Raw genomic sequence first — 16,968 nt, forward strand, 5'->3', positions numbered from 1 at the left:
ACCACTGATCGTGACACAGGGCTCTGCAACAACGCAAACGAGAACTTTTGGCTCAGGAGCCCATGTAGCAAACATGGTATTTTCCAGTATGCTCCAGGCTTGGGAGCTGATTCTGAAAGCATGTTATAGAGATTGGATTTTCAGAAATCAGGGCAAGCTATATTTGCTGAAGACTAACCAAAAAGCACCTCAAGAATATCTTTCCCCTGCTACAGTTGGGATCACCACTGATGACCAAATGACATCACTGAATCCAGCAGCACTTCACTGAAGGACCTCCAAGTGTCACCTTGCCTGTCAGGTCAGGCAAGCCCTGCCGCTATTTAACTTCCGGACTTAGAGGTCCTACTACCCCAGGAAATATTAGTTACTTTGACTGCACTACACTTATCACAAAGGCATATGCACATTGGTGTTGCTCGTGGACTGTACTTGTGCCTCATGCGCAGCTGATCACAACCAGCCCCTGAGCAGGCATTTTTAGGTGCACTGAACTTCTGAATGTTTGGATTTGGATGTCTCCCATGCAAGCTTTAAGTCTTCTTCTGTGAGCACCTGTGCTGTACTGCCAGCTGAGGCTAACCAGCTCTTGAACTAACATGCCAGGAACACAGTTTGAGTTTCTGACAGAAACTCGGCTTGGTTTGACAATTTCTTGTAATCATAGAAATTTGAGTGTGTCGGGCTGCAAAAGATGGACAAACCACGTTCAGTTTACCATCTCTCAGACACAGTGACCTGATTTCTCTTATGCTTTGGGAGGCTGGCCAGATGGCATTATGACAGTAAAGAGCTTATCCTACAGCAAATCCCTTCCCTTATCCATTTCCTCATGGAAGAAGCATCAGACTGAAAATGTGGAATTAATCCCCCACACCTGAAGATATTCACAGGCAATGTCTCTGAAACACAGACACATACTGACATAAGGGATGAGTGATGAATTGGCCAAATACACTTCCAGACAACTGCTCTTTCAGCAGAGAGACTCCCGCCACGAACACACTGAAAACGCATAAGTCACTCCTTCTGCGCCCATAGCCTGGTTCCAGGCTTATAGACCGAAGTATGATGAAACGATTCCAGTGTTTCCAAAATCAGCGTAGCTGGTCAACGAAGCAATGCCTGCCCTCCTATAATACTGAAGGGCTACCGAGAACCAGTGACACAAGTGGACTGGAATTAACACTCTTTCTTGCGTCACTTAATTTGCACAGGCAAGAAGCTCTCTTTGCTTCCCACTAGTACTTAAACAGTTGATGAGCTCTGCAGAAGAACTGGCTGTGATGGAGACAACTGCTCAGATCTAAGGGGAAGAGGTGGCTGCTTTGAGGCAAAAGACTGATCCATAAGAGGGTTTTCCCCTCACCTTCTTCAAGTGAGGAGAGAAAGTCATTGCAAAGCTTTGGACAAATTCTTCTTGGAATAAACTTCAGTCAGGAGTGGACAGGAAATCCAATCTGCATTCACCATCTGGCAATACTTTGCTGTGAAGTGGCAGTTAGCTATAATGACAGATGGGATGGTATCAGACAAGACATCTCCAAACTTGATCCAACGACCACTTAAGTCTCGAGGAGTTTGGAGAGCAACAGTTATCCTGCAAGAGTACTTTCATGAGAAAACTACAACAGAAAGGGTTTAGCCCTCTGCTTTTATGTTTCACATGAACAAGCCTATTATTTGAGATTGGAGGTTGTTTTTCCTTAGCAAATGTAATCACAAGAAGTTGCCATCCTGGCCCACACTTGGGCTTGGCAGAAATTCTCCAGAGAAAATCTTGCATTCTTCAACTGGAGACAGACTTTGACATCATTTGTGGGCCAAAGTCTAGAGGGTTGAACAGATAAGAACCCCATTATAACTGGGCTCATTTTGTACAAAAGAATGGGCAATTATTTCTAGTAGCCACTTTGAAGGAATGAAAAACCTCAAAACTGCCCGTGCCCCCAACAGTGCCTGTCAGCAGCAACTGTTCTTCCTGTGCTCCTGACAATTCCCAGTCACAGGGCCATATCAAACAGACTAATTTGGTGCCAGTTGGTGGAATAAGGGTCACATGGCTCACTCAGCTGAAAAGGGCAGATCAGGATCCATCATCTACACTGGCAGGCACAGAGATGCTTCAAAAATATCTTTACTGGAAGTTGAAAGCTGTGCAATTCTCATGCTCAACAGCTGAATGCACACAAGAACACAAGATACAGACAAATGCATCTGTCAGCTTGGACAAGCTTGATTTACTTCTTTATATAAACATACAGCTTTATACTTTGAAAAGCCACTGAGTAAATATATTTTCTCCTCAGGTAGTGCCAGACATACACAGAAGTGAAAGGAAAGCAAAAAGGAAGAACAGGCATGTTTTAAGTGAAGCCATGATCAGACTGTAGCTCTGTTCTACCACATGGGGAAAATACTTCAGGAAATGAGAGTCAAACTTTTGTTGAGGAATCACCTTCAGGTGCTGACACATGAGCTCCAGGTTCCTCCAGGCCAGGCAAAAAGCCTGCTTAAGCAGCAGTCACATCCATGCCGAAATAGCTTGATTGTTCCTGCTTTAGTTTGTTCAGTCAAGACTAGGGCCTCACACAAGTAATATTTTTCATTTGAATAGCCCTTTTACCTTATATTGAGGCTAGTCTGGGTAACTAGGTGAGTAAAAATACGAGTGCATCAGATGATGTCCCTGAATCCAAGAGGCCCAGAGTATTTCTGTAGTACTGCTGATATTCTCTCTCAGATAGCAATAGCATAAGCCCCAGGGAACATTTTGCCTGAAGAAACTGATGTTTGTGGGGCAGGGAGAGAAACATATAGCATTTTTCAGATCTAAAACAAATGTGTTTAACTTCACATTAGAGAAGAGAATCCCCATACCTGTTAGCAACTCTTTATACAGATCTGTAAACACACATGGCCATATCTTATACAGTAAAACCCTGCTCCCAATCCATTTACTACACAAAATACATTCTACATTTACTTGTCATTTGTATTCTACAGATTCCTTCTGTGAACTACAAAAGATGAAACAGAAATAAATGTGTTTGCCCAAAGATCAGCAGCAGAATATTCAAACACAGCTCTTTCACCAACCTCCTGACTGAAATCTTACAAGCACTTGCAGCTCTTTTTTTGATATAAATGCTTTGCAGGGACAGCTCTTCAAAATTAGGAAACTGATGGTCAGATCTAATCTCAAAAGCAATAGAAGTAATAACAAAGGAATAGCAGAGCCAGAAATCGGTGCAATTGCTCACTAAAATAGAAACACTGTCAGTAAGAAAGTGCAGCCACACATAAATGCCCATTAACTTTAGTCTTGGGAATTGCATTTGCCTGTGGGGGTTATAACAGGCCCCTGACTTTCCCCATTTAACTCCCTCAAATTACTGAAGGACACTGAGACCATTGCTATCACACAGGAAATTATCTTAGGGAAACAGCAGTACTCTGAGTACTGAGAGTGCAAAGAGCTTTCCACACCTCAGTCACTACAAGGAAAGCCAGGTTTATTAGCATCCAAATAATTCTGGTTCAGGAACTCACCACAGGCATAGAAGTAGAAGCACATAGAGGGGAAAGGGCAGGAGACATGAATGAAGATCTCTGTGACTGCTTATGATGTTAGCAGAAGGAGCTTCTGTTGCTCTTACTCAGACCTTTGGTATCAGTCTTAGCATTTGTTTTATTTCATGCTCCAGCTTCAGTTTTGTTTACTCTGAGGTGATATCACAATTCAGGTGCCTTAGAAGAACAGATGCCCTCTAGCTTCAGGAGAAGAAAAGATTTAATCTAATAAGCCCTAAGACCTTCTCAGAATGCTGTTTAATAACCACCTGGTAACATTCTTCTGAGAAGCTAAGGACAGACACCCTTGCTTTTAGGGCTTGATTTAAACCCCAGGGCAGATACTGGAAAAAAATTTACCACCATACTTTGATCTGGCCCTCCAACACTATGTTAACTAAATGCTAACCCAGTTTTTTTAGCTCTGTCTAAAGTATGAGCTCTTTCCCACTTCCTAGAATTCCACTTCCAAGTGGATTCCAAGCACTGAGAGCAAAGGATTCAGAAACAAGTTCATCATGCACCTAGCTACAACTAAAATCCTTTTGTCAATATAAAATCATTACAAAGGTTAAATATACATGAAAAAGGTTAGATATACATATATACTGTATATATTGATAACTAGAAACAAAAACATCAGCCCTTTCTACCCTTTAGGCAATCCACAAACAAAGTGATTCTGAGGAAAGCTCTTCAGCTACCTTTTCTCTCCCTCTTGTTTGAGGAGCAAAACACCCGACTGATGCAGATGAATGATATGCAACTGACACAAGGTCCAGTGGCAGCCAGACAGCTTTGCCTGACCCTTTAGCTGCCAGGGCTAATGTTAAAAAGATGAAGGCACCTGAGGGAAAGAATAAACATTACACCAACTGAAGCTTTTCCCAAACAAAAATAATATACACTCATGACCAATCTGTGAAAGGAGAACCCTCAACCAAATAAAGCACCGTGAAACGCGTTGGCAAGCAGATGCCCTTCACTCTGCTCTGAGTCTGCTCATTTCAACTGCGGAAGAGGTCCAGGAATCCCTAGAGGGACTGGGTGAGGACAAGGCTTGCAATATTTCCTTATTTCCATCAGAGTCATTTTGGGATTCACACCTGTAAAACAAGGATGGAAAGAAGAGAAAACAAGATGTTTAATCAGGAGTGCTTAGAATGGCACAAAACATCAATACGTGGAGCTGTCCCTTGTTTGTATGGGCAGGCTTAGGTGACTGGTGAGCTGAAAACAAAAGGGATATGAGGCAATCTTCTCTTCATTAGATTGCTGGAGATGACTCAATCCTAGCAGCTTCTCTTCCTGTGCAGAGGGTGCACAGTCACTGAAGGTACCATGATACTTGCTGCTGCTGTTGGCAGTGTCTACAAGACAGGTGAAGGTCTTCAGACAAAGTGGCAGAACTACACTCTCCCAAGTTCCAGTCTTAGTGTCAAGACTTTACACAGCTAATGTATTACACTACATAGCAGCTTTTCTGGAAAGAAACCATAGGCTGACATTTGCACCAAACATTTGCTTTCTGGGGCAGCAATTATTTTTGCTTCGGAGAAAGAACTAAGTTTTAGGAAACAAGGGTTTTTGTTTCAGAAGTAGTAGCCAGTATGGTTGGATTATCCCTCTCTTTAAGCCACACTGAGTTAACCTTTAAGCAGCTTTGCAACCACTTTTGCATAGGTCTAGCAGGAAGAACAGAGCAACACTTAAAAACATTGTGCTTGCCTACAGAGTGTAGGAAGCAAGTAACACTCCTTCCCCTAGAAAAAGCAGCAACATGGAAATAAACATCACCCAGAATTCTAATACTACTACAAAATGCAAGCCTACATCGTTCAGTTCCAGTCCAGAACTGAATATGAAACAAAACACTGCTGTGTTTAGCTTTTGGCAGTTGCTGCATTAGGCCTGTTTTTAGGTCTGTCTCAGTAGAAGTCAAACAGATTCAGATCAAACATTTTCATATAAGCAGATCTGTAACTGAGGGACGAGCAGTAGCGCGCAGCAGACCAATAGGCACTGTACAGAAGCAAAAAAATGGCAATACTGATTTAGAGAAGACTTGGCTGCATCCGGGGACAAGAGACAGTTATAGGAGGTAGGCTAGGTGCTCACAGGGAACCAGAGAGCAGTCAAACAGGGTACAAAGATCATCAGGTATTATTGCAGCAGAGGACAGCACTTTGGATTCCCCTCTTAGAGATCTTTGTGGTGAATTTACAGGTTTTAACAGGTTTCTTCACACATTTTTCCCCCACCTCAGAGGAGTACTAAACACTGTCCTGGGAGACCAGTGTCATTGTGTTTTACCCATGGGAAACAGCTGGCCTGTTTTCAAGGAGATATTCTAGTTTAGAAGCACTTCTAATCAGGAAGGGCTCACGCCCATTGCACAAGAAGGCCTGAAACACCTGTTACATTGTCGGACAGTGGAAGGTCCCTCAGATCGAAAAGTAATTGCTATGCTTATCTCATGAAAGCTCAGTATTTTGGAAAGGTGATAGGTTCAGCTCAGATAAGACACGGTCTGTCTCCAGCCAAGAGTCACCTCTGTGTATGCAGTATTGTAATCCAGTGACATTGCAGCTGGGTTGGGAATACACTGCCCTTGCTGTAAGACATAATACATAGCTGAATAAGCCCTCAGTTGCTATTCCATCTGCCAAATAAAGAAAAGAGGACAAAACTATACACCCCTGACCACAGGCATAATCCTGTGGAGTGTTCACTGCCCCGATATCAATGGGACTCTGCTTTTCATAAAATAAAGCCCATGATACGGAGAGAAGCACTGGCAGGCTGCAAGGGAATGATCATAGTCACCACCTAAAGGAAGCCTGTAAGAACTTTTTCTGTAGAGAAACGTGGATTTCAGCTAGGTTAGGCAAATACAAAAAGGAATAAAGAACTGAAGGTATTTTAGAACCAAAATTATTTCACTGGAAGTTTCAAAATTAATAGTTCTATGATTAAGGGCTGAAAGAGGGTAAATAAGTCAATGGGAAATAAGCTATTTCCAATCAAATATTATATTTTTAAAGTTTAATAAAAGTTACCAGCTAACTCTTTTTAATGAAGTTAGAAACTTTCTAAAATTTAAAATATTATTACTCTGCAAAACATACATGGTATCCATGTATAAATGCTACTGTAATATTTAATGATATCTAAAGAGCATATCTAATATTTTAATATTAGACTTACTCATGGTTTAGCTTTTTACCAGGGTCACTGAAGCCAGGGAAACTACAGACATACAGAAAGAAGCAATCTGAGTGTTTTCAGACTACTGCAGGTGTTGAATCATCTTGGTAAGATATATGAGAATTAACACTACTTAGGAAACTGTCATTTATTCAGCGGAAGCACTGATGTGATGACAGGAGTTCCAGTAACTGCTTAAAAAAATGCATGCAATTCTTTCTGCAAAGTATTTCTTTTGCTATCAAAAGTAGCCCTAACTAGAAACTGGGCAAGTAGATCTAGTTCTTCTACTGTCCTTCTGAACAAGAAGCTAAGTTAAGTCCCAAATGACTTACTTGCTTCCTTGCTTTTGCTTTCTACAGAGCCAGGCAAATGGAGCTGTTTGCAGGCCTGTGCAGGTACCCAGAATGTTTTATGTAAACAAAAGAAGGCACACAAAGAGCGAACCCTGAGCCTGTAGTTGGAAGTATTTGCATCAAACTCCCAGCTCTCAGTGAGGCACCAGTCAGGTAGGAAACAAGGAAAAAAGTGAACTATGATCAAGGCTTTATGAAAGTACAAATGCACCATCTGAAGTTCCTACCAAAAATGAGGCTACTTAGAAAGCAAAATACTTTGCCCTCACTTTAAAGACTATGGCTTTTCTGCATTCCCCATTAAGAACAGGTGGTCTTGAAAGACTAGAGGGTGGCCCTTGCCTTTCACTCACTCAAGCCAGGGAACACAGCCTAAAAATAGCTCCAAAGTACTTGAATGCAAGTGTACTCTTACTTGTGTAGTCCTTAGAGTCTGTCCTAAGCAGGGGTGTCTACCTCAGGCAGTTCTTGAACCCTGAACAAACTTTGATTTTTTTTTTTTCTTTTGAATTTACAGAATCACACTTTGGTTGTTCTCTCATAAGATATGGAGACGGATGCAGTCACAAATAGATGGTGACATAAAGGAGCAAGGAAAGCCACCACAAAGCTCTTCACTTTTGCGGGTTCTCCTTATTCTTTTGAATAAGGAACCACAGCATGATATTATTTTTCCTGCCCTCAAAAGAAAAGCAATATCTTCTACAAAGCAGGAACTGATATGAACAGTATGTTTTCAGACTATCAGGCTTCTCTGATTGTTTTACATGGTAAGCATTAAACGGTTTCCCTACTCGCATTTCTTCCCAATCCAAACACTGATGCATCGGATGATTGAGAAAAAGTTATTTTTGTGGTACAACGAAGGTAATTCTCACCAATGTGGAAAATTCTGTGAAGTTTACAGATGAAAAAACAAAGTAACATCAAATTTTTACCATTATAGATGAATCAAAAATGTGGATATTACCTTTCTGTGCTTTTTTGTTGAGTTTGGTTAGTTTTGAGCAGCAGATTTTTCTAACCTTCCGACCTAAGGGTGAAAAATAATATATTACCAATGGAGACAGAGGATGCAGTTATCTGTGTGCATTCACCAAGCAGGTTAAACTCCTCAGACATTTTGGCTATTGCTTTACATTTGAAATCCTTGAACAGAGATCTGCAAAACAAAGGATCATCATGACTGATTTTTCATTACTGCATATAGCCTTATCCGTAGGACAGAACAGGAATGAATTTTTCTTTCCCATCATTGCTAGTGGATACACTACATTAGACAAATTGTGGAGATTTTCACCGTCGATGAATTTCAATTGCCTTAACCCAATAAACAGACTTTGCACTGTTTTTATAGTTAATTACTTAATGAAAAGTATAAAAATTATTGAGAGAGAGACTGTGTAGCCACATGCACAGGGGTGTAGAATAGGTTACTATCCCCTGCCTACTAGATCTAAATAAGAGACTTTGATTGCATACTGAACGCTGGATACAGAGTGTTGGCTACATTAGAAAAGAAAGGTCAGTTCTAAAGCGACCATGGAGCAGAAAGGACTGCGAGCAGTGAATCCTCACATATGCTCAGTGTTTCCAGTAATCTTGGTGGCATGGCTCTACAGCTGCGGCTAGCGATGGCAGCTGCTCTAGCATCCTAGGAGGTTGGGGTTTCTTACCAGTGTTGCTTCCTTCCGATCTAACAGGTTTCAAATGACAAGACACACAGCCAGGCACTTCTACCGCAGCTAGAGCGGGTAACGCTGCACTGAGGCAAGAGAGAACTACACAGACGAGAAGAGAAGGACAGACGCTGGGCAATGCCTTCAACTGCAGGCATAAGTAGGTTTGGGTGAGGGTGCTTGGCTGAGTGTTAAAGGGTTGATTTATCTTAGCCAACCCCAATCGGAATAGGGGTATTTTTCTCAAGGAGCAGTAAGAGGTGGCTAAAGCTTCTCCCAGGCTGTTCCCTCACACTTCTGCTCCAGCTGCACTCAAGCACACTCACATGCTTAAGAGGCTTTGGCAACCTCACGCACATTACTGAAACTGTGTTCCAGTCAGTGTGTTTGCAGATAGTGTCCTTTGCACATTTCCTCTCCCCTTTCTGACACAGGGAAGGGCTAAACCTCTAGGATGCACACTAACAGAAGGGAACATCATTGCAGGAACCTGCATGTTTTGATTTGGGTTTTTAATCAGGGGTGGTTTTCTCCTATCCTTCCTTCTGTGCTCCTGAAGACTCATCTAGCTATCCTTCTCCAACTCCCTTTGCACCATTTCTTCTCAAGTTCCCCATAAGGGGCCTGGGAAGCCTGAATAGAAGTAAAAAATGCAAAGGGGGCAGAAACACTTCAGGTATATACATACACACTGATATTTCCCTAGTTTTCACTCACCCTCACCACAGCTCTAGCCAATAGCTCTAACAGGATAGATAAAAAGACTGGCCTGCTCGTCTGACCAGTCTTAAAGACAGCTTCTACATGTTTCTCCTCAGTCACATGCACACTTAAAATGATTCCTATGAGGTTTCTAGAAAATATGAAGCACAACAAATCTGCTGCCCCTGACCTTTGGACACTTAGCTTATTTGTCTTTCCTTATCTCATATTCATTCTCTACATCTATGTAAAAGCTAAACACCATGGAACAATCATGCCATCTGAGATTTACAACATCAAACATTAAAAAGCTGAACAGATAGCTACAGAAGTTAACACCTTTCAGATCAAAAATCTGCTACATTGCCCCCTTCAAATCCAGAATGACATCTCCAGATGCGTTGCAGTAGAAAGACAAAACTCCACTTTTAAAATTTAAACTGCTTTGTGAAGCTCTGTGCATTCAAATACTGCAAAATGCTGAGTGGCACAAAGTAATACAGTAATTAAAACATGTAGCATCGGGGGGTGGGGGGGGGGGGCAACAGTTTTTCTGACTGAGGGTCAGAAGAGCTGTTCCCACACGCTCTTCAGCAAAGAACTCATTTACTCCAGTTCTGGGTATCTGACTTAGCTTCATACTCTCTTGTTCCACAAGGACAGCAACTTTATCCATTAAGGTATTTCCTGATTAGCAAGAAATATTTTTATATTGTCAAATGGATATCTACTGAAAAAATAACAGGAATTCTTTTCAGGGGAGGGATTATTTCAGGGAAATTAATCATGCTGAACTACATGCAACAGGTAGTAACAGAGGCCTCTGCAAGGCAGAGGAAACACTACTGTGAAAGCCAAATGAAGCTTTGATACACAACCACATTCGGCAACTCTAGATTCTTTTCCAAGTTAATTTTGCCCTTCCATCTCTATTGCCAAGTTTTGTTTTCTAGAATTAAATCAGCATACAGTTAGAGAATAAGCATTTTTATATCACAAGAGGAAAGAACAGGAAAAGAAACAAGGCAGTTGTGTTAGAAGAAAGTACTGTACCTTCTACCATAAAGGTGCTGAAGCACAGAAGTAAGACAAACAAGAAGCTACAGAGTGCCAGCAGCTTCATCCTTTCAGCTAGTCAGGAGGCTTCTCCAATGAGACCGAAAGCAGCGTTCTGGTCTGCCTCCAGCATAACCTTACGTTTTTATAAGGTAGATCGGAAGGAATGCTGTGTTCAGGATGGGTGGAGATTTGGCCTTTGTATTGCACTTCAAGGGATGGAAAGAAACAGCCCTCCCTACTAGAAGAAACAGTTGACTCACAAATCAAGCAGCAATTAACTTACATTAGAGAGGGTCCTTCCAGTTAATGTGGAGAGCCTGGCTTTGAGTACCAGAGTAAAGGGATGCTCTGAGGCACAGTCTCACCTTACAGCCGGGTCCTGTGGTTCTACAGCAGCTTCCTTAGGTCACCTCATGTGCTCTTTTGAGTGCTTGCAAAGGCAGAAAGCACTATGAAAAATGAAGCTGTGTGGACAGGTAACTGGAAAAGGCAAAACAAACCCGTAGTTTATTATTAACTTCTCAGTATCTATCATACCTGGATAATGAAGTCTCTTAGAGACTCCTTTTAACAGTCAAGATAAAGAAGTCCACCAAATTCGACACAGTACCAAGGTTCAGAGAGAATGTATTAAAAAACTCTTTCAAGCAGGGATGAGCTGCAGAGCTGACAGTCTCCTACATCAGGCAGGAATTTAGGTTTGGCACCACCAGCTTATTCTGAAAAGATTTGGTTCCCAACTGGGAGAATAAGCTATGAGAGTCAGGCAGCCTCTGAGGTACAAGCGGTATCTGCAAGCTGCTCATGCTTGAAATGGCAGTGGGAAAGGAGGTTTCACGCTAGCATATAGCATGCAGGTACACCCCCACCACACACGTACTGAAATTCAGAGGTTTCACATTTGAGGTTCTGGATTTGGTTTCCTTCTTGTGCCGGACTGCCAACCTTCCAATCAGGTCATCCCTTTATCTACCAGTTTTAGCTAAAAACACCCTTGTATTTCTACATTGCTACCTTGTGATGTCCAAATATTGTGAGATTTGCTAATGCCCAATAGTCTTTTTTGCCAAAGCTGACATTACCAAGCCTGTAAGATGAAAATTAGTAACAACACGTGCTACAGATAGCATTATCTTCAAAGCACTTTATGAACAGTCCTGCCTTACCATTAGCACACCTCAGAACATGGTATGGTTTCCAGTTCATAACACTGCTAAGCCTCTCAGAAAGTACTCTTACAGTTCAGTCAATAAAAAGGAAAAAAAAAAAAAGGACAAGACAGCTTTAGTGCTGCTTTTGTTCTTGGGTTTCTTATCAGGAGTACAAACATACAGACATAAGCCTAATCTTGCACTTTTAAAAATCAGCAAAATATTTGCCAGTTAATAGAGAATCAATCCTATAATTTGTAGAGAATTTTTATACTCCCCTCTAATGGTAGAACAGTCATTAGCACAGCCAAATTTGATTTGTTTTTATATTTTTAAAATATAAATAGTTATATTTAAACCAGAAGTACTATAGGAAGTGTTTTTGACTTGGAAACATCTAGAAAATCCATTTTATTAACTAAATCAAATTTAGGACTTCGGCGCACCAACAGAGACATTAAATTACTTTAGATGTACTCTGAACTGGGAAGAATATTTGAGCCATAAGCTTAGAATACAGGATGAAATCTAAGTTGATTACAGCTGAATCTCTTCTGAATGGCTTTCCTGGAACAATCTTTTCAGTTCCATCAGTAAACTTCTATTTTAACAGACAGCTTGATTTGTGGCTAAAGCATTTCAAACATGCATTTGTGGAAGTTGTGGCACAGTCCTTCCCACCTCAAATTAGGAAAAGCCTTGAGTGCCTTTTTTTGTCCATTCTTGTTCAGGAAAGTACTCACCTGATTTTAACAGGGTGGCAAATGACTCTCCTGTATAGGGAACTACACCACACAAAATCAAGACTGAAATTCTCAGTTTTCTAGGCTAAATGATACTCTCATCAAGACAATGATAGTTACCTCTTCTTCCTGTACAACCCTGACAGCAAAGCTGCAGATAGGGAGAGGAAAAGAAAATGAGATTTTAAATAGGATACGTGACCTGCCAAGCTATTTAAATTCTTCCAGATATTAAGTCAAGTTTTATTAACTAAAAAGAAAAGCCGGCTAGGTGGTATTCACTGTCAGCAAAGGCACTAGGAACACAAGAAGGGATAGTACAGGTAGTCAAATTTTGCTGAGGGTGTAGTTCAGCACGCAGCCCTTGCAATTGTCTCCTTACTAGCAATTAAATTAAGAGGACAGAAACAACGCAGTTTTCTGCCATTTGTTTCATCTTTTCCTTCAGAATCTCCAGTATACAGAAACTTTCTCACTGGATAAGCCAAATCTTTGCACAGACAGAGCAAGTAGACATGATCTTTTTCCAAGAAAACAAAAAACCAAAAAATTCAGCCTAAACTGAGCATGTAGAACATGCTGGGAAACATCACAGGCTAGTCATCCTAGTTGCTAAGATCAGCAGAACATCCAACATGTTCAAAGGCAGGAGAGAGGACAGGTGGGAGAGTCATTTCTCTGCAACATTCGATCAGGCTGCTTGAATAATGGTAGTGCTCAGGCAGGTAAGTACCTCAAACTACAGTATTTTATCTCCATCGCACTGGGAAAATTCCAGGCAAGCTCATGTATATAAGAGGACATTGCACAATACAGGGAGATAATTAACACTGCAAAAGGAGCCTAGCTGTTAGCAGTAAGACATTTTCAATATATCTGAGAGCTAAAGTAAAACAAACAAAACAAAACAAAACCCCCCACTAATTCCACAGAGTTTAGTCTACTACCCCATGAATTTGAATCAGATCTCACTTAAATCTGGAAGTGTTTAATTACTATATGTAATTGTTATCCCTGTAAAAGCTAAGAAATCACATCTTGTTTTAAATTTTGGTCTTGTCAAAGTCAGTGAGGACTTTTCTACTGAGTGGACTCAGGCCAAATTTTTTTGTTTGTTTTTTGAAACTGAAATCCTCCCAAAATGTCTGGGAAAGATGGGGCAGCAGGGATAGTGCATGGAGTCTGAAAGCTAGAGAGGGAATAACTGTGGTGATTATTCCATGTGTTTTGTGATGTATCACTACATATACTTGTAGTTCAATTAACTCTGCTTTATCTGTTAGGGATAAAAACTGTACACTGAACAGAAGACTGAAAGATATTTTTCAAGAGCTGTATTGCTTTGGTTTGCTGGAAGAAAAAGGTAAAAAAAATCCTGATTTACTGGCAAAAAAGTTAACTTCGTTACTTAGCATAATCATATGTAGGTAATAATCATGTGAACAGAATGCTTTAACAGTAACCCACAAAATAAATATTGGAAATCAAAGTATAGCCTCTCTAATGAGAAATGGTCAAAATTCTCATGTTAAAACTTGTTACCTATTCTGATCTATTAAAGCCATCTTTTTTTTTAAATCTCAAAAATAATTTTAGTTTCACTGACTCTAAGGTGGTTATTTCTGAAACTCACTGACACTCAAATCTTCCCATTCTTCTCTGCCAAGAACGAACTATTATCTTTTTTTCCTTAAGAATGACTCTGTTGATATCAGGAAGACAACAGAAAAGAAATTCAAGTCACATCTCAGCTCTGCCTCTTAAAATGGCAGCTGCCTCACCCAAACAGCTTTCTTCCTTAAACATGAAAGTGAAGTACAGATGAAAGAAATCTCATAGAAGGTACATATTAACTCAAACCTACCACGACTTTATCCCCAAGGAATACAGGTCTTTAAAACATTGAATAACACCGCTGCCTTCCTTTCCTGCGTACAAAAAAAATAGCTTAATATAGAAAAGGAAGTTAGCAGGTAATACTGGATATCAGTTACAGAAGAGAATCTCATCACAAGATGGCTATTGACACTTCCAGTTACATTCATTTAATTAAACTGGACGATTGCTGGAATGTTAAATGCATTACAGCTGCTGCCAGCATCTACCTCAAAGAAAAAAAATATTTTTCTTCTGAAATATTTACAACAGAACATTGGCAATAGGAGTGTTTACAACGACTTGTTTTCCTAAATAGAAATGACTAGACCGCAACTTTACCATCTGCCCTGAGCAAGAAGCGAGCAAGCGCTACTTGAGGGTCCCCTTTGTCTTCCGAGCAGAAGACACAGGCTGCTGCTAGGTCTCCCCTTCTGCAGCAACCAAAGCCTGCCAGCTACCGTGATTGAACCTGCCTCCTTTCCTTATCCCTGCACACCCAGCTACGCCACAGGGGGGAAAAAGAGCAGGCGGCAGGAAGCTGTGCTATCTGCCCAGGAGAGCAGTTTTAAACTGTTCACCCCTCTTCTGCCCGTAAAGCCTGCTCTTGCATTTCTTGTTCTGTTTTTAGAGAAGCCAGTCAACCACTTGTCTAAAACCTTTTGTCCCAGAAGAGCGCAAAGGACTTTGGCAGACGAGTCCAAAAATTGCCCACGAACCTCCAAGTCCGCTTGCCAGTAAGGGAGGCTGCCACTACAACTAAGGTGCACACAAGAACGAGCAGTAGGACTTTATCTGCAAAGCGTTAGCTGCCCTCCGACCAGAGGGGATCGGCAACCTCTTTCAAAGCACAGTAGAACAGCCAGCTTCTTTATTTTCTCTTCTCCAGCATGTCCAGCAACTACAGCCTTCTCCATTCTGCTGAAAACACATCACCTTTTCCAAGATAAGTTTTCCTTAGGCTTATACAGTTGGATCCTTCACCTTTACTTCACACAGTCTGCCTGTAACCTTTGCCATCGCTGAGCGCCCGCATCCCCTAGTCCTCACGGGAGAGGAAGTTCAAGCAGGAAGTTTCCTGTTCATTGAATGGCCACACTATCCATTCAAGCTACGTCTCATGAAACACTGTGGTTAGAAACCCTACCGATGCATATAGCAACTCAGCAAGGAGGCTGCTATGGGGCAAAAAGCAACGAACACGCTGTCAGGTGGAAAGCTCGGCCAGCCAGGAAAATGGAGGCAAGGGGCAGAACAGTAGCATTCCCAAGTTAAAGCATATGGTTTCTAACTTGACACTAGCTGAGCATTTCTGGCTTGGAGCTGGACTCAGTTAGCTTTTGAATTTTTATAAGCCAAAAGCTTTCCCTTGTAAGTAAGAAATGTCTACTCTCATCAGCTCTAATCTTGCCATCAAGCTGAACTTGCTCTCTCCAGAACTGCACTCGCCTTCCCCCCAGGAAACCCACGCCTTCCCCACGGCAGCTCTCTCCTGTGTCCCAGCACGGCCCACCATCCGCCCAACCTACTGCAACAGCATTCACCTGCCTGTAACCACACCAATTCCCATGAAGTGCCTTGCTGAAAACCATAAACTCCAGGACCCACAGCTGCGATTTTATTTTTAAATGGGCCTTGTGTTTGCTCTGTATATACCAATGAATACATCCAAATATTTCACAGTATGCCTAATTATGAGTGGAAAGGTCAAGAGTGCTCTAAGGTGGTGGGGGATTTTTTTGTTTGTTTTTTAAAGAAACTAGTATCTACTCACCCTTTTGTTAAAAGCTCCCTGCTCTTCAACAGGGCTTTGTCATGATATATACGCTAAGGAACAATACGGCTGTGGCAGAGGTTGAGCCTGTAACTAAGTTACCCTCTTATCATAGGCCAGGACTACAACTGACTGTGCCATGTCCCACGCACTATGGACGACATTTATTTGAAGCACTTTAAGTCATCATTTTAAAATCATAAGTTAGAGCAGCAGCAGATGTTAATACCTGCTGTTAATCCTGTTTCAATCCATACACATTTGTTATTTTTCTAAGGAAAGGTTCACCACAGCTGGTTAATATAACCATAATTGTCAGGTCAGTTTTCACAAAATATGGCCTTTGGCCACAATCCACTACTTTTTTGCATAGCCGGAGGAGGTATAAACACTTATTTTAACATTTACTGAGCTCAGTATATGCTTATTCTGCTTTTCAATGTTTATATTTTTAGTATGGCAGATTAATGTACTAAATTTTTCACTTATGATTTTTGCAAGACTGTTCTGCTAACTCCTTTCTTTACAGCTGGAAGTCTCCCCTTTTTCCAGCATTCATAATTCCTTGCTGCTCTGGTAGGATGAGTTATTCCTGGATTCACTAGCTCTGCCCTTTCTTCTTCCCTCCATTGCTAAGGTTCCACGCAGGTCTTGGTTAGATAAACCCTTGTCATTATCATAAGGGTTTAACTTTACTCCTTCCAATATTTATCCCTATCATTCCTTCTTAAAGGGCAGCAGCTGAGGGATTCTTTATTCTTTGTTCCTGTCAGAGCTTCTCTTCTCTGCCTTACACCCTTGATTACGTTGCTTTCTTTCAAGGGACATTCATTCAGTTTGCCAAACATG

At 41.2% G+C, this 16,968-nt stretch overlaps 1 long non-coding RNA gene across 2 annotated transcripts; it reads right to left on the bottom strand.

Annotated features, from left to right (window-relative positions):
* Positions 1-2,119: 2,119 nt before the first annotated feature.
* Positions 2,120-11,840, bottom strand: LOC106499880 (uncharacterized). Of its 2 annotated transcripts, none has more exons than XR_001295287.2 (3): positions 10,942-11,840; positions 8,107-8,169; positions 2,120-4,679 (listed from the first exon to the last, which is right to left on the bottom strand). It is a non-coding gene; the product is annotated as an uncharacterized lncRNA (long non-coding RNA). The 2 variants fall into 2 exon arrangements; XR_001295286.2 differs by lacking the exon at positions 10,942-11,840 and adding an exon at positions 10,571-10,934.
* Between the last annotated feature and the right edge of the window lie 5,128 nt (positions 11,841-16,968).

This window comes from Apteryx mantelli, chromosome 7, assembly GCF_036417845.1.
Source record: "Apteryx mantelli isolate bAptMan1 chromosome 7, bAptMan1.hap1, whole genome shotgun sequence".
NCBI lineage: Eukaryota > Metazoa > Chordata > Aves > Apterygiformes > Apterygidae > Apteryx > Apteryx mantelli.